Source organism: Leucopleurus acutus (assembly GCF_964270905.1).
Source record: "Leucopleurus acutus genome assembly, chromosome: X".
NCBI classification, from domain to species: domain Eukaryota; kingdom Metazoa; phylum Chordata; class Mammalia; order Artiodactyla; family Delphinidae; genus Leucopleurus; species Leucopleurus acutus.
Genome location: NC_139148.1, coordinates 107,755,570 through 107,781,832, shown reverse-complemented (window position 1 = coordinate 107,781,832; position 26,263 = coordinate 107,755,570). Strand labels below are relative to the sequence as shown.

Below are 26,263 nucleotides of genomic sequence, written 5' to 3'. Positions count from 1 at the left end.
GTGCAAGGGAAATATTTTAAGGGTAATTTAACACGGAATAGAGAAAAATTTAATGATATATTTCTGCTAAACATGGAGTAAAACATGTTGAAGAAAATGTGTAAAACAGCACTAGACTTAGTAAGAAGGGAACACTGGTCCTAGACATTTAGCAAAATGCTTGGGACTGCTTTGCTGTTGAAAAGGCAGAAGAAGAATCAATGTTTACCCAGAGCTCTAGGACAATGGGTCTTGAAATCTCAAGTGTTTTCCACAAAGACTCTCCAAGTCTCATGGACTGGCTTCTTTTTTTACTGAAGACTTCAGTATTACAGGGTTTTGGTTATACATCATAAAACAATCTTCATGAAGAAAGAACTTCATCTGTTCAATCATTCATTCATTCATTCATCAAAACTTTTTAAATGTCTCTGTTTACCCAGTGCTGCAAAGACATAAAAAAAAACTTACCATCTAATGGGGGAGACAGACATTTGAATTGGCTCTTAAAGAATAGCTAAGAATTTTTCAGTCAGAGAATATGGAGACCCACAGTCCACAGGGCTAAAAGATCGTGAAAGGGTACAAGGCTAAATTAGAATTGGGGAATACCAACCCAGGAAAATAGAGTGTCATTTTATTTCCTACCCAGATCTGGGGAACAGATGTTAGGGATAATGTCTTATTTTATTTCCTTACATGTGTCTGACACCCAGAGGGGGCTTAGTACATATTTATTGAATGACTGGATGTGTTAGGATTTTCCTGCATGGAGAATTATATTGGAGAATTGTGCTTTTTATGATGTTTATCCAAAATTACACAATGTAATGCGTTGTAGCAGAATCTACTGAATTAGATGAAGGGCTTTAAAGTGAGGGGGGGCAGGTCACCAACTTTGAGTTTTAGAAAGATGGCACCTGTATGGAGGACGGATTAAAGTGCATTAAGAGTAGTAGCAGTGAGACATTAAGGGGCTATGTTGCAACGGTGAGCGGTTATGAAGGTGTGAACCATGGCAGTGACAGTAAAGATGGAGAGGAGGGGGAAAATTTGAAAGCCACTCATAAGGTAACATCAGTGGGACGTGGAAATTGATTACATTTAGAGGCTGAGGGAGAGAGAGGAAAGACACTGAGGCTTTTGGCTTGGAAAATTAGGTAATGCCATTAAGCAATACAGGGAACATAGAAGAAAAAGCCAATTTGGGTGGGAATAATGAGGTCAGGTTTGGATTTATTTAATATGAGGCACTATCTTGACATCCAGATAGAGATGATTTGTCACAGATGGAAATTACAGATCTGAAGATCAGGTCTGGAAGTAGAGATTTGTGTGTCATCAGTCAATGTAGTAGTTGAAATCATAGGAAGGTGGGTTCACCTAGGGAGTATATGTAGAGGGAGAAGAGAAGTAAGGATGAAATCTCGAGACACACTGAACTAAAGAGGTTGGTGAAATAAGAGGAGACTTCAAGAGAGAGCAGGTCAAGAATAAGGTCAGAGACGTAGGAGGCAAACCAGGAAATAATGAAATAGAAGCTAAGGGAGGAAAGGATTTTGTAAGTGCCATCTGGGCAAAGGCGTGGAAAGCTAATTCATAAGAGGCAATTAAAATGGCTAATAAATGTGAAAAAAGCTCAGTCTTCAGTAATCAGAATAAATGCAAATTAGAAAAAATAAATACAAGGGTTGTTTTGTTTGTTTGTTTTGTAAGATAATGCTCGGTGTAATTGCTCAAGTCCCAAACCTTAGAGTTTTCTTGATTCCTTTTTTTTTTCACACCTGACATGACTCTACCTTCAAGCCATATCCTTTGAATCATTTGCCTCTCCTCTCATTCACCATTAGTGTTTTAGTCTAAACCACCATCACCGCTAGCTAACCTGGACTACTGAAATAGCCTTCTAATTGATGCCCTTACATACATTTTTGCCTCCACATAGTTTTCCACACAGCAGCTAGGGTGATCCTTTTAAAAAATAAATAAGATCTTCTGATTTTCCCACTCTGTCATCTGATGGCTGGCTTCTTATCACACATAAGATAAAATTTTTAAAATAAGTTAAAAAATCTTTACCATGTCCTACACAGTCCTACAGGATTTGTTCCCTATTTATCCAGTCTCATATCATTCCATTTTTCCCACCAAACCTTGCTCATAACATTCTAGCCAAACTGCCTTCCATTCTGTTCCGTAAACATGCCATGCACTTTTGTCTCTCAGGGCTTTTGCACTTGCTCTTTCCTCTGCCTGAAATGAATTCTCACTTCATTCAAATCTTTGATCAAATTTTCCTTCATCATAGAGGCCTTCCCGGACCATCTTATGTAAAGAGTCCTATTGTGGTTTATTTTCTATGCCTTTATCCGCTTCTGTTTTTCCTCATATTACTCATCACTACCTGGTATCACACTGTATGTTTGTTTATTTAGATTTATGAAATCTACTAACATACTAGCTCCCTGAGGGCATGGACTTGATGTCTGTTTTGTTCACTACTGCATCCATATCACCTAGCAAGCACAGTGCCTGGTACACAGTAGGTGTTTAATAAGAATTGGTTGAATAAATGAATGAATAATAAGGACATGATGAAATGTTAGTTGGTATAGATTTGGCAGTTTGCAGCAGAAGCATTAAAAATGCTCATACTATTTGACCCAGTAATTCTACTTCTGGGAATTTGTCCTAAAGAAATAATGTGAAAGGCAGAAAAAGCATTATTTGCAAAGATTTTCACCAAGCATTATTTGTAATAGTGGAAAAAATGAAGGAACTTAAATGTTCAACAAGGGAATTGCTAAGTGATTTATAGTACGTTTAGACAATGTAATATTTTATGGCTGTTACAGATGATGTTTACAAATATTTTATGATAAAAGGAGAACGTTTATGTTATACTATCAAGGCAGGATACCAAATTATATATACCCAATAGGTAAGAAAAGAAAGACTGGAAAAAGATGCACAAAAGTGCCAAAAATAATTATCTCTGTTTGGAGGAGGTGGGTAATAGGTGATATTTTCCTTTCTGTATTTTTCAGGTTTTCTGTAATAAGTCCATATAACTTTCACTACAGAAAAAATACATTTACAAAACAAAGAGGAAACAAAAACACAAATGTAAATATTGCCACCTTACAAGTGAGGTTTAGGTAATAAAAAACAAGGAGAATAAACCTATTCTCCTTGAGAGATGGTGCTGGAGGGAGAGGAATATACCAATTGTAATTGGGGCCAACTGTTCTGTGGCAGCTTTACTTTGAAGAGGTCCACAGCCAGGGAAAATAATTGAGATCCACTGATCCAATCTAGTCTTCACTCACTGGAGAACCAAGGAAGGTTGAGTTTATCATGTCAGGATTTAAACAGGATGTTCGAGGGGGATTAGGCAAGTTAAGGCTTCTTCATATTGCTGTGGAAAGCACTAGCAATTTGCTTCATGTAAAACAGAAGTGATTACTCACTATATTTCTTCATGTCATGTAGTAAAAACAATTAAGTGAAGTTAGACTATAGATTACTTGGCTATTCAGCCACAGTCACCTCTAATGGAAAAGAAGAAAAATAGCATTGACAAGTTTTGGCAGGTCTCATCATTAGAAATGCCCATATTGCCAGAAAAAAAAGAAGCTGCAGCCAATAATGTAAACCTAGATGTTCTCTAGGCCCTGAGGAAGAAAGTGACAATACAGAGTGTTGCAGCATTAATTGTCTGAGAGCACTGATCATTGTAATGGGGAAACTGTCTCTGTTATTAACACAATTATTTTCTACAAGGTCTTTGAGTAAACGTCCCATTAGAAAAATAGCATTAGGGGTGTCAAAGCATGTGTAGCAATATGTAAAGATACACTCATTAGTAAAATAAAGTGTGACCTGTATGCATCCCAAAGTCTTTTGAAAATATAGTGTTAATATAGGTGTTATAGTTATAATTAGTTTATAATTGAGTAATTATTGAAAAACAAGTTTAAAAAGTCCCATTTTCTAAATGAGGAGGAATTATACTTTTTAAATGCATCTGAGAAAGATATCTGTCTATACACACATATATGCATGTTCATATATATGTATATATTTTTTGAACCAGAGTTTTAGACCTTTCTTCTGCTCACCTCCAGTTTATGCATTTTATCTCCATAGCCAGTTTCAGATGATAGTTTCATTTTAAGAAGCTGAGAACTGAAGGATGTAGTATATTATTCTCTAGGTGGGCCCAAACAAGAGGTAGTGGCACTAATGAAAGTTTGGGTTAGATGATCCCTTGATGAGCTTTTCCAATTTAGATTTAGGACTAGAGCTTGTTCTGTGAGATGCATTTCTAACATTTGTGGCTCCTGCTGTTTTTGCCTCTGGTATGCATTATTTGGTTGCGTTCAATGATGGTCCTGTCAAACATTCTAACTTGTTTTTACTCTAAGGGTAGCTAGCCCTCATGCAGTATTAAGACAGTCAACAGTTTCTTTTGTGGAAATGAATTCTTGAGTCAAACAAAAAGGTAAAAGGTGAGGGAAGTGGTACATGTTGGGAACTGGTAAGTTATGGAAAGTAACCTGGGGTATCTTACATAGATCGTGTGAACTGGCCTTCTCTAATCATAAAGGGGGAGATAGACTCCTAAAGGCTTCAGTCAGAAGGCAATTGAGAAGTGAGCAGAGAAGAGCTATATGATTTTAAAGCCCTCTTGCTTCCCAGTCCTCTGTGGATCTCACCCAGGCAAAATGCTGCATATAGGGCAGTCTGTTTTTTAAAGCAATTTTGCTAGCTGCCTTGCAGAATCAGCCTGATGAGTATGAAGCCAATTTCTACAGACTTGCTCTGGTGTATGTGGCAGAAGAGCCAGAAATACTTTTTGTAGTCTAGATCTAAGTACTTTCTGAAATGTCTTCCCTTAAAAGATTCTATCTTAGCACTATTATGGAACTACATGAACACTTGAGCAGAACCATGTCTTTTCTGAGCAACATTAACAGTGATGAAAAATGCACATCGGGCAATTAGATTGCAACTAATCAAGAGCACCACTTTAGTCTATTATGAATGATTTATATATAGTGTACTGGATATGGAGATCATTACTAATAATATTTATTATCATTGCAAGGTCAACTTGGTGATCTTTGTCAAAGGTGACAATGATGTTATTGACCTACATTTTTTAAAAATTGCATTTAGATATTGTCTTCTGTCTTGATTCACTGTGTAGAAATTTTAAATTGTTTGCCCTTATTACTAAGATTTTTGCCTCAAATATTAAAGAAATAGGTTTGGGAATTACTTGATTGATAAGTTGGGGCCATCAGGTTAATTGCCAGTCATAAAATATTGGAATGTTAATGTTTTCCTTTTTCTTTTGCTTTATAATTCATCACACTGCCTTTTCTTTTCTTTTTTTAAATTAATTTATTTATTTTTGACTGCGTTGGGTCTTCGTCGCTGCATGCAGGCTTCCTCTAGTTGTGGCAAACAGGAGCTACTCTTCACAGAGGTGCGCAGGCTTCTTGTTGCGGTGGGCTCTAGGTGCGTGGGCTTCAGTAATTGTGGCACATGGGCTAAGTTGCCCCGCGGCATATGGGATCTTCCCAGACTAGGGCTCGAACCCATGTCCCTTGCATTGGCAGGCGGATTCTTAACCACTGCACCACCGGCGAAGTCCCCACACTGCCTTTTCTGAAATGGATTTTTGAAGAATTTAAAACATGTAGCTTTTTAATATATGGGTGATATAAGTTCATTTTAGAAAAATTAGAAAATAATGTGCTTTTTTGTTTATCAATATATTGTTAACATATTTCTATTTCAATAAAATATATATGTATACACACACACATACAGAGACAGAGAGACAGAGACACAGAGAGGTGAAAAAACAACCAAAAATGTCAAAAAATAATTGTAATTCTCCACTCCCGCAGCTCTTCCAGAGTATAGTTTAAAAGCAGCAAATTAAGCCATAGGTAGAGATGATATGGAATGACAATTAACATCCTGACAGTTCTCACATCATATTTAATGGCTTCGTAGTAAAACATCCTATGGTTGTTCCTTGATTTATTTAACCAAACTCCAATTATTGGGCATTTAGGTAATTTCCAGTATTTATGTAAAAAACATCAATGAAAAAATTCTTATACTTCTTTGTATACATCTCTGATAATTGCCTTATAAATATATAAACATGCAGTAAGTCGATTGAAGGGAGTGCATTTTTTTTTTTTTTTTTTTTTTTTTTTGTGCGGTACGAGGGCCTCTCACTGTTGTGGCGTCTCCCGTTGCGGAGCACAGGCTCCGGACGCACAGGCTCAGCGGCCATGGCTCACGGGCCCAGCTGCTCCGCGGCATGTGGGATCCTCCCGCACCGGGGCACGAACCCGTGTCCCCTGCATCGGCAGGCAGACTCAACCACGGCTCCACCAGGGAAGCCCGGGAGCGCATATTTTTAAGGCTTTGGGTACTATTGACAAGTTCCCCTCCAAAAATACTGTACCAATTTATATTACTGCTGAAGGGTTTTTTAAAGTTCATATGTTAATCGTCTATGTGACTTCATATTGGGCCCTATATAAATCAGAGGGAAAAGTATATCTGTCAGGTGGAATAAATTAATGGGGATCATTATAGGGTACACTTCCTGCCCTATTGCCCAGTACCAAGTGTGGCACATGGAGACATATGCTCCATTTTATAACTTGAATAAAGGAAGTCATGTGGGACTTGGGAAACCAAAGTGAGGAGACATGGATTCTAGTCCTGGCTCTGCCACTAACCACATTATGTGACTTTATGCAAGCCATTTAATCCCTCTGGGCCTCACTTTCCTGAGAATTAAATGAAATGTATATATGAAGGTTTTCTGTAAATTGTAAAGGACTATTTTAATATAAGAAATTACAATTATTATAAATTGTTTACATTGGTGAAAATTTCTTGAAATTGTGGGCATTTCATCTCAAAATGAGTGGTATATTGAGCAAAAATTTAATAGTATTAAGTTGGAAGAGTCTTTGTAGGTGAGAATTCCATAGCCCTCCAGGTCTACTCATTCGTAATGAAGAAATTCTTTATTAGCAGCATAGTTAATATAATTGTTTGGAGTTTCAAGCAGATCTTTTAAGAAACTGACCCCTTTATCCTTTGTGAATTGCAAAATGAAGCCTAATATTCACAACTCCCATGCCCACTCCCACCCCCACCCCACGTGTCTCTTCCTTTCCCTCATATAAGGACTGCTTTGGACCTGCTTGTACATATGTTTGAAGGATAATTTGGCCTAATTTGTTTACAGGAATTACAAGGGTGACCTTTATTCAGCTGTCTCCTTTTTGATTCCCATAACTTCTGGATCTATCAAGGTATGTGCATTCTACACTGAAATTTACTTTGGAAATTGAACACATTGATATATAATGTGAAAAGAACAGAATGTTCCACCTTTATAATCAGTTATATTTATTGCGTGCCACGTGAATGAAATACATTGTTTTAAACTTTAAAAAACCCATCCGGCCATTGTATAGATAAGCTTGTATCTGTACTCCATAATTGCTTGAGTCTTTGCAAAACCAAATATGCAGGCTGCCCTCTGTATTGGAATGATTCTGTGACCTTTTCCACACACAGCTACTAAAACCAGGAGACTCTTTAACTAATGGGAATATCTGCAGAGTACAAGGGAACAGCAGTGGCCAATGAGGATGTTTGCTAAACCATTTAGTAGTTAACACTGACTGCAAATAAACATGGAATTTCTCCATAACAATGGCAGAAGTATTTCCATGCAGATAATTTTACTGACAAAACAAATATTTGCCTCCTGAAAAGAATGTTTTATTTTTTTAGGAAAGTCTGAAGTAAAATATCTGTATTGTCATGGTATTACATTAATTTATTTACCCTTCCATTTTTACTTCCTTTCATCTATCTGTTGAACCATACTGGTTGCAAGTCATTGTGTCTTTTCCTTTGGTAAATATGCCAATGTAGATAGAATTCACCTGGAATATTGAGACAGTGACTGCTTCTATGTTCAGTCCTATGTTAGGTGAAATATGTGAGAAAATGTGGCAAGATGGGGGAGATTTTCAGATTAATCAAAATCTTCAGTTACTTAAAAGACTTCCCTCATTGGGCTTCATTCTTATTAGAAATATTCATCATTGTTAAGTTCTTAGTAAGTAGGGAATAGGAAACATTGACTTTTTTTCTTTAATACCTGTATCTGGCACTGCTACGTATCATTATTCAAATATGAATTCTCACCCGTCAAAAGAATGACCTGAATTTGTGTTAAGTTTTTGGAATCACTTGATACTTCCTTTAAAGAACATTAAACAATGAAATTACATAAAAAATGAAATCTTTAAAATCTTGGAATTTGCATTGCCCTTCAAAAAATACACTACAAATACATTAAGGGTTTTTTTGTTTTTGTTTTTTAATTGGGCTCCAGTTAATTGAGATTAGTCTGTTAGGGAAATTTAAAATGGATTTGCCAGTTTTAACTCTGCACTTAGTTCTATTTGCCATTCTTCTAGAGGTACTGCCTTTAAGGGGATACCATTGCCAAAAGTTCATTTCACTACAGGAAAAAAAAAAAGTAAGATCAGAAAATAAAATGACATTAAAAAAGAAACTTACTGGGAAGGAATAAGAGATTTTCGCATATTGTGTCATTTGTGAAAATAATTTTCTTAATTTGGGAATTGTGAGTCTGCCAGTTGTGTAATATTAACTGAAAGGTATTTTTTCATACTAAAAAGGTTTAAATGTGTGAAAAATGATGGTCTTGCAAAGCTAATGTGAATGAAAAATCAGAATGGGGGAAAATGCCTAGCAGGCCAAAAGAACGCACACTTATGAAAATAATTGGCACTAAATATTTAAAAGGTTCAGAGAGCAGTTACTTTCCCTCCCTTAGAGAGACAACATGGTATAGCAGAAAAGCCCTTGCCTATCAATCAGAAAACATAGGATCTACTCCCAGTCTTTTAAGAGCGATATGGTCCTCCTAGGTCACTTATCTGCTCTGAGCCTTGGTTTTCTCACACCTATAATAAAAACTTTCTTCCTGATAAAACAGTCCATGATTTTTAAAAAATTAAGGGATCTTCTCAAGTATGCAAAGTGGAGTCAAGATTGGCCATTAAGTTGGAATACACACACCAGTTGTTAAACTGGCCATTAAGTTGGAATACGCACACCAGTTGTTGACTGCTGCTTGTTTAAGTGGTTTAGTGCATTGGTAATAGGGCATTTATTTACTTTTTATCTTAAAGCAACTGTGTATGCTAACACCATTGGCCACCCCCCTACCCTCCACTGTGCACACCAGTAGTGGCATTATACTAAATAGATTCAAGTAGAAGTTTAGTTAGTAGTCTCATTTTCCTCCTTGATAAAAATGCTCAACTTTGGGGTGCTGCTGTGCTGCTCCTCTGTCAGTCTGTTGAAGTTCAGCAAAACTGTATGTTTTCTCCCTCTTGCAAGGTGGTCATTCAAGGTCAAGTATCTCTCTGAAACTTGGAACCAGCCAAGTGCATAACCCGATGACTTCAGACTCCAATGCTTTCAATCTGGCACCCTTCATAGCATTGAATTCATATTAAAGCACTTAAAATATATTCTCCTTCATCTACATATCACAGCAATAACACCCTGGGCACAGGACAGTGCCTGGGAGCAAATAACCACTTGGAGTTAATGATCTGAGGGGCAGCTGAAGGACCGTTGACTCTTCCTAGTCAGTCCTTCATCCCTATAAAATGCCTATTCCTGAGATGCCAAGCCTTCAATAATTTTTCTGTCTCACATCAGATTAAGTAGTAGCCATAAATAATAGCGTTTAATACATAATAATGAGATGTGGTAATGCAATAAAATGTCAACAATTCTAGTACTATATAAAGATGTCTATTCTGATCAAACCAAGAGAAGGAGCGGTAAATGAAGTTCATGAATCATAATATTTTAGAAGTGACTTTCCCCTTATTGGTTGAAATGAAATATAAATGAGAATTCATATGGTTTAGGGGAACAGTTCCCTTTCTTTTGCTTCTTATTCCACTGATGAATGATCCATTTTAGAAATAATTAAAAAATACCTCTGACGTCTATTTTAAATAGATTTTTTAAAATCGTGTATGTTCAGCTTCCTTCTCCCTTTTTAGCAGTAGATTCAGCTTTCGAGATATGTACAGCTCTGAAATAAGTAACAAATACAACTCTATGATTTTTTTCGCCAGAGGAAGCATTTTTCATTTATTTATTACTGTGATAACAATAAGTTTCTGCAATGTGCCAGGCATGGTGCTAGTTGCTGGGGAAACAAAAATCAGTGAGGGACACGGTCCCCAATCACAAGCTATTGATAAGAGAGGTGAGGACTGACCTATATAGAAAGAAGTAAAATAATCAAGTGTTGTAGGTGTGGAATGCATATGAATTTATTTGCTCATGGCATTCATATTCTTTTTTCTAAATTAAAAAAACTTCACACATCAGAACCTAACCAGTAGGGCAGTGAGATGTATAGTCTCAATAACCCCCCACTCAAAAAATCTATAGGAATCACTGGTCATGGTAGGCAGAATGGCCCCCAAACATGTCCATGCTCTAATCCCTGGAACCTGTGAATATGTTGCATCACATGGCAAAGGGGAATTAAGATTGCAGATGGATTTAAGGTTGCTATTCAGCTGACCTTAAAATAAGGAGATTATCCTGGTTAACTCGGCCTGATATCGCTGGCTTTGAAGACAGTGGCCATGAACCAAGGAATGGGGGGGTAGTAGCCTCTAGAATCTGGAGATAGTAAGGAAAAGGATTATCTCCTAGAGACTCTAGAAAGGAATGTAGTGCTGCTGACACCTTGATTTTAGCCCATCAAGACCCATTTATGACTTCTGACTTAGAGAACTGTAAGATAAATCTGTGTTGTTTTATGCCACCAAGTCTGTGGTAGTTTATTACAATGGTAATAGAGAACAAGTATATTGAGGTCTGCCCAATACAGAAAATCTGGGGAGAAGTCTCTAGTTGTTAGCAATTGCTGTGGCTGAAAGGTATGGTTTGTGCTGATCTTGGTACACAGAGATATTTGTCTAGTGATTATTTTTCCTGGATATCCGTATCAGGCCCCTCTATTAGAAGTATGACCACTATGAGATCCCTGAAATACCTGGCAGTTCTCCTTTGCTCCCACCCCGAGTCTCAAGGAGAATGTAGCCCTCTTTCCCTCTTCTTCTGTAGATCACTTATGCCCTTTCCTCCCCTCTCGTTGCCCTTCCTCCCTCTGCCTTGAGGTCTAGGATGCAAGGTTTGTGGACAGGTGAAAAGTGGAAAATTATCTTTCTTTCATGGGGTACCTACAGCAGTGAGAAAGATGCAGGCACTACTATCTAATAAATTATCCTGGCAGGGGCTTTACGACAAGCATAAAGTTGGGAATTGAATATAGTATGAAACAGGAGTCTCAAGCTAGTGGCCTACTGCTCAGGATCATTCCTCAGATATATTTTGTTTGCATCCCAGGACTCTTCTCTTCCTCACTCCTTCCTCTCCGCTCCCCTTCCTTTCTAAAATGCTTATAGCTTGAGTGTGCCCTGTTCAATTCCATAGTGTCTGCCACCCCCTACTGTCTTATTCCTTGCTTACCTGACTTGTGTGTTATGATCCTGGTCCCTGTGCTGTAGAGGTTAAGTGCAAATGCTTTGGAGTTTAAATAGGTGAGATGATTCAACTCTGCCACATATTGGCTGTACAACTTGGGCAAGTAGAACAAGCAGAGTCTTTCTAACTTTAGTCTTCTCACCTCTAAAATGGGATAATAATTATACCTAACACCTCATAGACTTGTGAAGTTTAAAATAGCCTGCACGTGACACATAAAGCACTTTGCACATACAACATAGTACATCCTCAATAAATATTAATTGTCACTCCCACTACTATTTTATCACCACTGTGAGGGCACAGAGGGGGGTTAATCAAGTCCATCTAGTAAAAGGATGAGAAGCAGGCATCTGAAAAGTTTTCATGGAGAAGGTAATGCTAGTACTGGAGCTGTTTCTGTAAGTATGCACTGGTAGGGGGTAGGGACTAGCAATTTGGTATTATCTGATGAACAAATGGTGGAGATAGGCAGATGTTCTATGCAAAAGAAGCAGTGGCACAAAAACACCAAATAGCCTGGTCTCTTAGAGGAACTGCAATCATCCTGTTCAGCTAAAGGGTGATGTAGAAGGTAGACATGAGAGAAGATGAGGCTGGAGCGGTAGGCTGGGGACAGATGAAGAGGGACTTCTCTGACCTAAGAACATCTCCTTTTTCCAGGAGGCCAGTGTTTTTTGTTTGGTTTTTTTTTTTACATCTTTATTGGAGTATAATTGCTTTACAATGGTGTGTTAGTTTCTGCTTCATAACAAAGTGAATCAGTTATACATATACATATGTTCCCATATCTCTTCCCTCTTGCGTCTCCCTCCCTCCCACCCTCCCTATCCCACCCCTCCATGCGGTCACAAAGCAACGAGCTGATCTCCCTGTGCTATGCGACTGCTTCCCACTAGCTATCTACCTTACGTTTGTTAGTGTATATAAGTCCATGCCTCTCTCTCGCTTTGTCACAGCTTACCCTTCCCCCTCCCCATATCCTCAAGTCCATTCTCTAGTAGGTCTGTGCCGTTATTCCTGTCTTACCCCGAGGTTCTTCATGACATTTTTTTTTTCTTAAATTCCATATATATGTGTTACATACGGTATTTGTCTTTCTCTTTCTGACTTACTTCACTCTGTAGGACAGACTCTAGGTCTATCCACCTCATTACAAATAGCTCAATTTCCTTTCTTTTTATGGCTGAGTAATATTCCATTGTATATATGTGCCACATCTTCTTTATCCATTCATCCGATGATGGACACTTAGGTTGTTTCCATCTCTGGGCTATTGTAAATAGAGCTGCAGTGAACATTTTGGTACATGACTCTTTTTGAATTATGGTTTTCTCAGGGTATATGCCCAGTAGTGGGATTGCTGGGTCATATGGTAGTTCTATTTGTAGTTTTTTAAGGAACCTCCATACTGTTCTCCATTGTGGCTGTACCAATTCACATTCCCACCAGCAGTGCAAGAGGGTTCCCTTTTCTCCACACCCTCTCCAGCATTTATTGTTTCTAGATTTTTTGATGATGGTCCAGGAGACCAGTGTTTTTTAACACTACTATGAACTTTGAAGTTTGGTGTACTGCCCACTGAGCTTTCGTCTTGTCTGTCAGGCAACCCTTGAAACAGGTTTACCTGGGAACACAGCTTAAAAGCCACTTCTATAGTCATAGAGGAACTAGGAAAGGACTTTAATAATCATATTTGTGATATAGAGGGTTCACCCTGGTGATAGTATGGAGAATGGATTGGAGGGGGCAGAACTTCTGATGGCCAGGAAACCAGTTAGGAAACTATTATTATAGGCCAGATGACAGATGACGAGGGCCAGGTGGCCATTAGCAGTGGGAACAGTGATAAAGGGATAGGTTTGAACAGTGGTTCTCAAACTTGAGGGTTTGTTGGAGGGCTTGTTAAGTTGCAAATCTCTAGACCCTGCCTACTCTTGAGTTTCTGTTTCAGTTAGTCTGGGGTGGGGCCCAAGAATTTGCATTTCTAACAAGTTCTCAGGGGATGCTGATGCCACTGGTTCAGGGACTACAATTTGGGAATCTCGACATTTGAGATATGCTAACTGTAGAACTGACAGGCATGGGTCACTCAGTAGATATGGGGAGTAGGGGTAAGCTTTCTGGCTTGGGAGACTGAGTGGATGGTGATACCATTCAGTGTTACTGAGATCAAGTTTAGGCTGAGTTGAAAAATTCTTTTTCATGACCCTAGCAAGGGAACCTCAGCTAAAAATCTTTAAATAGGATTTAAAGGGCCCTCTTTTAGATATCTTGACCCTGTACTTTTGTACCAGTTTTTCCCAACCCTACCGCACCCCACCCCAATCCCATTTACCTGCCTTGGTGATAGAAGTGAAAGTAGAGGTCTAGGGGAGGTAGGTTAAGGAGTTCCATTTTATACCTGTTTGTTTAAGGAGCCTATGGGGCATCTAAATGAGGGAACCTCAAAAAAATAATTAAAGCTTTAGGGTTTTTTAGGTTTTTTGAATTTAAAATAAGTTAATCTCATTTCAGTTTGGTCATCATCTTTTCTTTATGTAAAAGCAGGATAGTCAAGGTATAGGTCCTGTAGTTAGATTGAGCTTTCATCTAGTGACTTCCTGTATATTTGCAGTCAATCCTATAAGGATTTCTCAGTGCTAAATTTGCTCGTAGCTGACACTCATCCTTTTTATAGTATAGATCGTTGAATCCAAACATGTTCATTTTTAAATTCTCCTTGAACCCTCCTGTGACCTAGCTTTCTCTATATTGCCGCTTCACCTAAAAGAAAAATCAAAGTATGGCAGAATATCCATGCTGTTAAGTAGAGGAGAGTAAGAGAGTATCATTTAGGTTGCCCTTTTTTCTACTTTTCTTTTTTTGTGTGTGGCCTATTTCAGTAATGTTCAGATTTTTCACCAAAGCTACAAGCTATCTCTGTAAGGTTGAGAGTAGGCAAAGAAAAGATCTTACAATAGGATGAAGTACCTATGTGCAATGGTGAGATGAGGAATAAAACAGCCTATTAGACTTTGGAGAAGCAGAAGGAGTGGATACTAAGCAACAAGAATTAAACCAATAGACTTGATTTTGTTGCAAGGGGGCAGTTGTACAGGTAAGTCGATCTTTTCTGGCATAGAGTATATCCTTACAGAGATAGATAGATAGATAGGTAGATAGATAGATAGCAACAGGTAGATAGAGATATATAGATATATATAGATTCCCAATTCACTTGTCAGCTTATAGTTCCATGAAACTGTAGAATTATCTTAATTTGGGAGCAGAAATACCTAACTTGTAGATTCAGTTCATTTTCTTGTAGCATTTAGCTCTAATCTTTTTTTTTTTTTTAATTTTATTTTATTTATTTATTTATTTATGGCCGTGTTTGTCCTTCGTTTCTGTGCAAGGGCTTTCTCTAGTTGCGGCAAGCGGGGGCCACTCTTCATCGCGGTGTGCCGACCTCTCGCTATCACGGCCTCTCTTGTTGTGGAGCACAGGCTCCAGACGCGCAGGCTCAGTAATTGTGGCTCACGGGGCTAGTTGCTCCGCGGCATGTGGGATCCTCCCAGACCAGGGCTCGAACCTGTGTCCCCTGCATTGGCAGGCAGATTCTCAACCACTGCGCCACCAGGGAAGCCCTAGCTCTAATCTTTTAAGGAAAATGGAAGTATTGCTTAGTTGGTACTTATTCCTCTACTCCAGGAAACACACACACCACACACACACACACACACACACACACACACACACACACACACACACACAAAATCACAAAACTGAAAACAAAGCCTTGGGCTTTTCCTAAGTGTTTCTAGATAAGCCAGAATCTGAAATGCATCCGTTATTTCCCAACAGAAAGTCCAACATTGGATGTTTAGGATATGGAATCAGAGTTAATAGAAATGGCTCTTAGGGTTTCTGGAAAATCTCTCTGAGTAGATGATCTTCCTTAGGAGTGTTATTTCAGCCCCATAATATTGCTAACCTGACAGCCGAATGTGGCAAAGTGTCTTTTGGGTGAGGCAAAGTCCAGCCCTCCATCTCACCATTATAAATTTGAAATCACTATTTCTTCAGCCTAACGTACTTACAAGGTATATTGAGAATCATTATATATTATTTTTTAAAAAGGTAAAAAAAAATGAAAAATCAATGACAAAAATTCTGAAATAAGTATAAAGGGGCAATGTAATCCCTTGCCGTATGGTGCACTACCCGAAGTAGTCAGGGTCTTTTCTATAGGATAGGCATTGAATTGGTGACCTTCAAATATTGTCCTACTTTCTCTAGATGTCTGACATATGTCAGATGAAACTATTCAACTTATATGATTTTAAGTGGCTGTTTTCCGAGAACACATCAGCTACCTATTTTGTCCCAGACTCATCTGTACGACTGCATGTGAACTTTAATTTTGAAAGGTACACTTTAAGTGATATGGTTGACTATCACTGTGTGTAATAGATGACTGATTTGTTCTCTTCCTATTTGCAAAGTTCTCACCTGGTTAAGTGGGTTAGATATAATTCATAGTGTATGATGTAAACCTCCAATGATAAATTAATGTAAAGAATACAAGTTTTCAATGCCCTTCTTAATTTTATTTAATTTTACACACTGCTTTGTTCAAAAGCACTCTGATTCATGCTTGACTCTTTTGTATCCTGTGTATGAACATAAAATGAAAGATGCACTTCTTTGCATGCTGTGATCTAAGCTTGCATCTACATACTGTATGATGTGAATGCTACCTATGAGTACTAATTTACATCAAGCTTATAGTTTTAATCATAAGAGAGCACATGAAGTTACTACTCATTTTATTGTTGACAGTAGTTTGAGGAGGTGGAGGAAGGAGCTGAAAGAAGACTGTTTGGTAATTCTAAGAAAGGCTGATTTTCAGTTAAGTACATTTTTGTAAGTCATTCTGTCATTTGGTAAACACACAATGATTATTCCTTCAGACAGATGAAATATTCATTAGAAAGAGTAGTGAGGAAATCACAGTACTATTAAAGAATAGCAAGGGAGTGGGAGGCCTGTCAAGAATATTCTGACCCTAGGAAAAAGAAATCAGAATTGCCATAGAGAGGGACCACAGAACGCAAACTTTCAAAAAGGTTATTTCCATAAAGTCTGAGGAAATCTTGGCCCCCATTAAGATTTTTGTCCCTGAGAGCCTGAACTGTAAGTATGGTATCTGCTTTGTCTGCAGAATAAAAAAGATCTTCACTTAATCATTATCCTGGGAGCTGAACATCCTGCTACATTTGAATAAAAATGCCTACTTCATTACTGATGGGAATACAGAGTTCGGTGTACCAAATGATCTACAGTAGAGCTTACTGACAGGGGTACCTTATAAATGAACGGGCTGTTTAAAGAATACTAGCTATTAATGTGTTTAGTATTAGATGAAGCCCACAAATTCTAAGAAATCTACCAAATGAGTGCTGTCTAGTAAAAAAGTAGTTCTATCATACCTTTAGGTAAAATGGAAAATGATGATGGAGAAAATAGATTTCTGATGCGTCAACAATGCCATCAGTTTTTTTCTCTAGTGAAATCTCTTAAAATGATGGAAAACATAGAGCTATGAAATAACTGAGCTGCAGAGGACCTTGAGAAATCATTTGCTCTAGGTTTCTGCTTTCAAGCATGTGAATGTCTATACAAAGGGTAAGGGAGTCATGTTGTCAGCGTTACGAGTATAGAATTCTTTATTTAGCAAATATGTGTATATATATATATATATATATATATATAGCATTTGTGTGTCAGGCACTGTTCTGAGCACTTAACAAACATTAACTGGACACATTTGTCATGGCATTGCTTTTCCCTCCTTCTAGTCTTTCTTTTTTCCCGTAGTTTTTCTCAGTACATCTTTTTCTGCTTCCCTTTTCCACTGCTTGTTTCTTTGTTTTGCCACAGGCCTTCCTTAGCACTCTTCCAGGGTAATGAGGTTACTGAACTCTAGCGTAAGCCTCCTTTCTTCTCATTGCTTTTAAGAATGTCACGTAATTGAAGTTAAATTTTTTATAGAAATCAAAATAGATTATTTTATCATTTTGCCTTCATCTCTGTGACTTGTCATTTTATCTTGGAAAGGGATAAAATTGGCCTAGAATAATTTGATATCCACATAGCATTGATAGTTACTTCCATTGTCTTAAGATCCTTTCTTTAATGATAATACTTTTGGATAAGACTAGAAGAAAGGGGGCTGCATATAGACTATTCCTTAAATAATGATTTCCCATCTTAAATTTCCAGTTTGCCAAATCACATGAGAATCTTTTTTTCTCATTCTTGACATTTGGCAAAAGACGGTGAATATACTTTCTTCATTTTATATTTTCTCTTCTCATTCTTGAGTTTGTGTTTTTTTTATTTTATAAACTTAGTAGGTCTTTATAAATAACTTTTCATCTTGTTCTCTCAGTTTTCTGCCTAGAAGATAGATAATCCTATGTGACTGACATACTTGTATTTTAAATAATAGTAGAAAATTCAGTTTTTGACCTAGTATTTAAAAAATCATATAGAATTTTCTATGTGTTGCTTATTGACGGGTGTGATATAACAAATTATGAACAATTGCTTTATGCCAAGAACTATTCCATTCATTTTACACCTGTTATCTCATTTAATCCCCACAATAACTTTATGAAGCTGGTACTACTATCATCTCCAGTTATAAAGTTTAGAAGACAGAGGCCAAGAGAGGTAAAGTAATTTGGCTCAGGTTACAGAGAAACTAAGTGGTATGGCCAGTATACAAATATGGTTTCAGCTACTCTTATATCTCTATTTGTTACTAAATCAGTTAAGAAAAGAACTCTGGTTTTTAAAAATCTGACTTGTTTTTCTTGTTTTCTGACGTGTTTTCAAATTCCAAATTTTGGAATTCCTAAGTTAAGGCATCTGAATATTGGACTGGACCTTTGGATATGGCAGATGAATTTCAGACACCTGCCCGGAGAGTGCTTTTATTGTAGAATACCTCAACTAAAGGATCCTAATGTGATGCCTCCAAAGTATAATTCTAGTAGGTATATTCTGAAATATAGTCTTAAAAGCGTTTGCAGTAGTCTGAATAAAAAGAAAGGAAGAAAGAGAAAGAAAGAAAGGAAGAAAGAGAGGAAGGAAGGAAAGAAGAAGGAAGGAAGGAAGGAAGGAAAAGTGAATCAGAGTAACTTGGTTTTGTGGTGTCCCCTAATCTTTTGCCTGCTCATATCACCATTCTGAGAAGAACTTGTTTGTCTTCTCTTTGCCTGATATCAGTGTTGTTCATTTCCCGTGAAGCTTTCTTGAGTAAAGAAAATGGAGATTTCTTCCTGGATTATTTTGTTTCTTATACTCAAACTATGGATATACTCAATATCCATTATTTTTCTTCCTCTACCTTTTCTTCCTTGGAGATTTCATCTACCTTTATGAGTCTAACTACCATTTCTTATATAAATTATGTTTTAAAAATCTGTTTCCTGCACTATGGTCCCATAATCTCCAACTTCCTGCCACATATGTATGCTTGGATATTCTGCTGATGTGGGAAACGCATTGCGTTTCTAAAGGTGAGCACATCATGTTTCCGAGGTTGGAAACATAGAGGTTGGATCCCCTATTCACCTTCTCGCTTTCTGTCAGAAATTGCATTATTCTTCTAGCTACCCAGGCTTAAAACCTTGAGGCTTTCTTTGCCCCCTCCTTGTACTTTGCTTTCTGTATATAATCAGTCACTGTGTCCCATTGGTGGTTCGTAATGTCTTTCACTTCCCTCCTTTCTTTTTTATATCACTGCCATGAGATTTACCTCTAGTTTAGACAGTTTAGCATCTTGCTCATTAGTGCCCTACCAAAGCTTAGTGTGTTGCCTTGCCCGTAGCAGGAACTCACTGTATTTTTGTTTTGTGATTGACTGAGGCACAAGTTCCCTCCTACCTCTAGCAACAATGAGCAAGTCACTTTTGGAACCAGATTTTTGGAAGTCCATCTTTTCTTGCACGTGTGCAATATTCCTTTTGTAGCCAAGTGTATATATTTTATCAGGGTCAGTATTATATATCTATCTTTTGTGAGCTGCTAGGGGGAAAGGGATTTAAATAGATCCTGAATTAATGAGTTCCAATGCTTTAGAAGGACAATCAGTACAAGACAAATTTTTAGAGCAGTTTAAAGTTCACAGCAAAATTGAGAGGAAGGTACAGAGATTTCCCATATGCCCCCTGCCCCCACCCCCCCAGATGCACAGCCTCCCCCAGCATCAACATCCCCATAGTGTGGACATTTGTTACAAATAATGAACCCACACTGACATGCCATAATCACTTAAAGCCCACAGTTTACATCAGCATCATTCTGGGTATTGTATGTTCTGTGGGTTTGGACAAATGTAAAGTGACATGAATCCACCATAATAGTATCACACAGAATAGTTCCACTGCCCTAAAAATCCTCTGTGCACCCATCGCCCATATTCATCCCTCCCCTCCCTTCCCCAGGCCCTGGCACCACTGATCTTTTTACTTTCTCCATAGTTTTGCCTTTTCCAGAATGTCCTATAGTTGAAATACTCTTCAGATTGGCTTCTTTGACTTAGTAATATGTACTTAAGGTTTCTCCATAGTTTTTTCATGGCTTGATAGCTCATTTCTTTTTGACCTTGAATAATATTCCATTGTCTGAATGTACCATAGTTTATTTATCCATCACTGAAGGACTGAAGGACATCTTTTGGTTGCTTCCGTTTGGCAATTATGAATAAAGCTGCTATACTCATCTCTGTGCAGGTTTTTGTGTGAACATAAGTTTCCATTTCCTTTGGATAAATACCAAGGAGTATGATTGCTGGATCGTCTGGTAAAACTATGTTTAGTTTTTTAAGAAAGCACCAAAATGTCTTCCTAAGTGGCTGCACCATCTTTGCGTTCCTGCCAGCAATGCATGAGAGTTCCTGTTGACAATCAGTACGTTTTATCTAGTGAGGGTGAGATAATAATCTCCATGACGGTGGAAACTATCTAGACTTTATTCACTGCCAGATCCCCAGCACCTAGCTATGTACCTAGCATCTAGTAGGTATTTACAAATATATGTTGGATGAATTAATGAATAAATGCCAATGATAATGATAACTATGCTGTCCCCAAATGGGAGAACAAAAGTCTCCTGATGACTTGCCTCATTTGCTCTAATATATTAGACTGAGGGGATTGTACCAAACATACTGAGATTTTTCCACACAGTCATATATTTAAGGCAATAATTGAATCTTTAAGTAAAATTTATGTCCATTCTAAATTATGCTTCTTGTGGGATATCATGGCATGATTCTGCTTGGGCACTACAAATTATATTGATGGGGTGAAATGTGTTTTCATGTCCGTTTGTGAAATGTGGAATGTTATTGAATTACTTTAAGTGTCATGTTTGAGATGAGTTTAGGCTGGTTTCTTTGAGTTTGACACATTTCAGTCTGTCATCCTGTGCTTAGAGATGCTGGAAATTAAATGGGGATACTTAAATAATTTAATTTATAAGCTTGCTTACAGCTATGTGGTTTATCAAGCCAGATGTCGGTAGCCTCAGTTTCTTGCAGCTCAGATGCTGCCAGAACATAAATTAAAATTGTTTCTGTGTGTCAGGGATTAGCATGTAAAAACAGAAGACACCTTCTATCAGAGGGCCAATAGTCTCTGCTGGGCAGTGCCATTTTTGTTAACCATTGGCTAATTTTGAAAAAAGAAAAAAGTATAATTCACTTATAATACAAGCTCAATTATATTTCTGGGGAACTCTTGTTTCCTATGTATGTGATGACGTAACTCATCTCTATAACACAAAGTCTATAATAGAAATGTTATTCTGGTTTTATGCCTCTCCCTCCCCAGAAGTCATTTTCTGTTGTTGTTTAAATGCAATAGATTTACTCAAGTTTTTATGGTTATATTGTCAGCATTTCCAGGTTCTCTTTTAGAAATTGATCTAGACAATGTTTTAATAGGGCGTTTTTCCTAGCAAAAAAGTATGCATCTGAGACCTACTAGAGAATGGACTTGAGGATACGAGGAGGCGGGAGGGTAAGCTGCGACAAAGTGAGAGAGTGGCATGGACATATATACACTACCAAATGTAAAATAGATAGCTAGTGGGAAGCAGCCGCATAGCACAGGGAGATCAGCTCGGTGCTTTGTGACCACCTAGAGGGGTGGGATAGGGAGGGTGGGAGGGAGGGAGACGCAAGAGGGAAGAGATATGGGAACATATGTATATGTATAGCTGATTCACTTTGTTATGAAGCAGAAACTAACACACCATGGCAAAGCAATTATACTCCAATAAAGATGTTAAAAAAAAAAAGTTTGCATCTGAGCACATCTTCCCCCACATAAATAGAAAACAAATAGCCTGTATGTAATTTAAGTGAGTTTGTAGGAGACTACTTGAGGTGATAGGAGCAATGAAGATTCTCTCCCAGCATTGCACACATCCACTGTGGGACCTTGGGTAAGTCATTTTCTCTATCTGGGTTTATTTCTTATGTAAAATACGGAGTTTAGGAAGAATCATCTCTTAATTTCCTTGCGTGGTCTAGAATTCTTTGAGATGTTTTTAAGTCTTAGGCAGCCTTTATTTCAACTCTCTTTGCATTATTAAATTCTTTCCATCCTTTCAGGCCCATGAAATATTCTAAGCTGCATGACTCTAACTTGACTTTCCCATTTTTTGAATTCGTACAGCTTTTATATAGTCAGAATGCAGAATTTTGCATGTTTGTATAGTCACATTTTATCTAATTCTTTTTTGTGCATAAAATGATCTCCCCCACTATATTGCAGGAGTTTTTAATATAAGAATATGTCTTATATTTCTCCTATTTCCTTCATTAAACCTGTTACATTATGAAGTACATAAAATTATTAATTGATTTGGATGAGATGTGAATCACTTATCACCTGTATTGAAAGAATTTGGAGTATAAACAAAGATAGCCTCTTTTCATGGGCAGTTGATTCTCTGGTAGCTAAAAAAGGGTATAGAGGCCTCCTCTGAAATTACTGCTCTAGAGCCTTTAAATTGAAGTAATATTCCAACCAAAAAGAATGTTTCTGGTTCTTTAGATCTGGGGGATTCCATTTGTGAGAAACAAGTACCTGTTTGGCAAGAAAGAGCTATTTTGGTTACTTTTCTTCTCTGGACCTCTAATATCAATTTTCTAATCCAATCCGGCCAACATAAATTGAGCACACACTATGGCCATGTTCTGTTGTAGACACTGTGATGGGTTTGGAGGAAGACTGCTGTGTGTAAAGACTTATGGGACATAATTTTTAGCCTCAAGGCGTTCACAGTGTGGAAGTTGAGGTACAACTAACGTAAAAACAAACAAACAAAACCCCCTACAATATAATGTAAAATGAACAGTAATAGAGGTATATATGAAGTGATTTAGAATCACAGAGAAGGAAGTCTCTGACTGTATCTCATGTTTTATATCTGGGAATATACTATAGAAAGGTGACATTTATTTGGACTTTAGAAAATGACTAGGAACTTGGCTGTTAAAAAAGATAGAAAAGTGAATCTAACTTGGGTATATTATAATAAGTAAAAGCATAAAGGCATGCAATCTATGGTATGTCTGAGGGACCATCTGGTATGGCTAAATTATAGGATGTTTAGGGAAATCGTTTCAGAAGAATGGACTGGAGTAGCAGGCCTGCTTCCTAGCTTATCACTGATCTTCCAAGTACTTTTATTTAATTCCCTAGAGGATATATATCATTGAGCATTTTCTAAAAGTGATGAAGGCCATGCAGTGGGGGAGATAGTATACAAGAGGAATTTGTGGAAATATATTCCTTTCTGCCATAAAATTTTCAGTCAACTTCTTCAACTGTTCTATATATGCCACGCAGTAATTTTTTGTCCTTTTCCATTGCATTAGGAATGATGAGATTGTCTTAATTCATTTTAATGACTAATTAAAATGGAAAAAACAAGTATGCACCTGAAACCGAAATCTTACAACTCATAGCAGTAGGCAGCCACCCAGACAGCTGACACTACATCCCATTCAGGCTTGAATACAGAAAAATTCTTCAGGCAGTTTGGAATGCGGATCTCGCTTTCTTGGGTACTTTTTCAAGTCTCAGTGGTGGATGTCTCCTATTGCCTCAGGCAACCAGGGGATTTAAGTTTACCCTCTTCCTTTGTGTCTACTCCCTGGAAAACATAAAGCCTACTTTCAGAAAAGAAGCTGATAAACTTTGTCATTTGGAACCCTAAAGCGACTTAAGGCTCTGAGAGATGGTCTCCCAGTGCTGTTTGCATTTTAACAAGGGGATAAAGGCCTTGCTTAACTTAAATAACAGACTTTAGAATTCCCTGGTAGTTGCTACCTCAACATTAACAAGAAGTCACTGATAACACTTTATGTCCTTTCATCTTGTCCCATAATATTAAGCTGCTTGAGTTTTGATATTTCTTGCAACTGAAATGAGAATATATAGCTCGATTTCTATAATAAAAACTGTATGAAGGATTTGATTCTCCATACTATTTCCCACACTTATTGTTTCCCTTTATAGTAATGAATAAACAATATTTTAACTGGAGAGAAAAAGAGAGTGAGAACAAAAGAAAAAAAACCAGACTGAATGAAGAAATGGTTTTCCGGGCCTTGGGTTCTTTCCTATAAGACCTTTACTTTGGCTTCTCCTACATGTTGCTGAGTTTAAGAAACTGATCTTTGATTGGCAAGGAGAGTGTTAAGGTTTTGAATAGAAACTTAGCTATTAAGAGAACTGCATTTTTTGTAGGGAAATTAGCATGGGCTCGGGGTGTTTAGTTTTAAGATAAAACTAAATCTCTTAAAAACTCTCCAAGGGTCAGATAGGAAATAGATACCTCTGTTACTTTAAAAGCAAAGCTGTAGCCTGACTGAGAAGCAAATTAAGAAAGAGGAAAATAATTCTGATTTATACCAGCCATGTGTGGCCACCATAGCCAGTTTGTTAGTCAGTTCATTGTAATTGGATTGCTGAATTATTTTTTTTTCATCTTACATTATTGCCATCTTTAAAAGGAATGTGGTCATTTTTCAGCTTCATGCATTGATAAGTAGGTACACAGCTCCCACTGTTTTTCATGTGTGTCTAATTTTTGCCACTCTGCTGAAAAATATGTGACAAAACAGAAGTCAGTATATTGCGTTTCACTTCCTCAGTAGAAAACAGTTTCAGCAGAAAGTACAGTATAATACCTAGTGCTCACAAGTAGAAACGATTTATTTCAGCCTGCAAGTATGCCTGTGCTGTGTACTTGGCTGGGCACTTGGCACTGAGAGAGAGGGAAAGCAAAAGATGTGCTTTCTTCCCTCAAAGTGTTTATCCTCTAGGATGAGAAGTATGATCTGTACACACACAGCGTGTACTGGTTTTCTATGGCCCTGTAACAAATGATCACAACCTGAGTGGCTGAAAACGACACCAATTTATTAGCTCACAATTTCTGTAAGTCAGACGTCTGGGCATGACTTCCACGATTTCTCTGCTCAGAGTCTCACAAGGGTGCACTCAGGTTGTTGGCTGGGCTTGTTCTCATCTGGAGGCTAGACTGGGGAAAAAATCCACTTCCAACTCCCTTATGTTGTTGTTGGAGTTAATTTCTTTCCAACTATAAAATTCATGGCAGGTTGGTTCTTCAAAGTCAGCCACAGAGAGAGAGAGAGAGAGAGAGAGAGAGACTCTGCTACTTCAAATCTCTAATTTCAGAGATGGCCTTAACAGTGTTTTAAAGGGCTCTCCTGTCCACATTAGGTCTACCCAGGATAATCTCTCTTTTGATTAAACTAAAGTCAACTCATTAGGGGGTCCTAATTATACCTGAAAAATCCTTTTGCCTTTTCCATATTCTATTGATTAGAAGCAAGTGACAGATTCTGTCCACACACAAGGGGCAGGGATTACATAAGGGCATGACTTATTGGGTGTTATCCTAGGATGTGTTTGCCACGTACAGCAGACACTAAATACAAGCAAAGGCTATACAAGTACCTTGGTCCAGACAACAAATCTAAGTGTAAAGTGTGCACAGGGACTGAGGGAACACAGAAAAAATGGGTAAACCCTGCATGGGGGTAGCTCATTTATTCAGCAAACGTTTACTGTATGCTTACCGTACACCAGGCCGTCTGTTAAGCTCTAAGGTTGCAGTAAATGCTGAGTGGCAAGTACCTTAGGTTACTCTTGAAGACAAACAATGTTCAGTTCCAGAACACTCCAGAACCCTATTAGATGTATTTGTCTGAAAAAGAAATACTAAATAAATAGATGATAATAATATGTTTACTTATAGCCATGAGTTCTTTATATCTTGCTGTGGAGGTACAATACAGACAGACACAGACACACACATAAGCATGTCAACAAAGCAACAGAAGTGAGTTTGACTGTATATAACAATCTGCAAATATATCCCCGGACACAAAATTGTGATTGCTTTATTCTGGCCTCTTTATTTAGCTTGTGAGGAAGGTGGGAAATTGTAATGATCCAGGCCAGGGTTTGAAGTTCTCACTATTGAGTCTATTCAGGTAATGTATGTGGTGAGC

The 26,263-nt window shown here is 37.7% G+C and overlaps 1 protein-coding gene across 1 annotated transcript in view; it reads left to right on the top strand.

The window, feature by feature from the left end:
• TENM1 (teneurin transmembrane protein 1) overlaps window positions 1–26,263 on the top strand; it is a gene marked incomplete at its 3' end in the record, with an annotated part of 801,014 nt that overhangs the window by 8,486 nt on the left and 766,265 nt on the right. Inside the window, exon 2 of the mRNA XM_082865351.1 lies at window positions 7,271–7,337. The remainder of the gene's footprint in view (window positions 1–7,270; window positions 7,338–26,263) is intronic.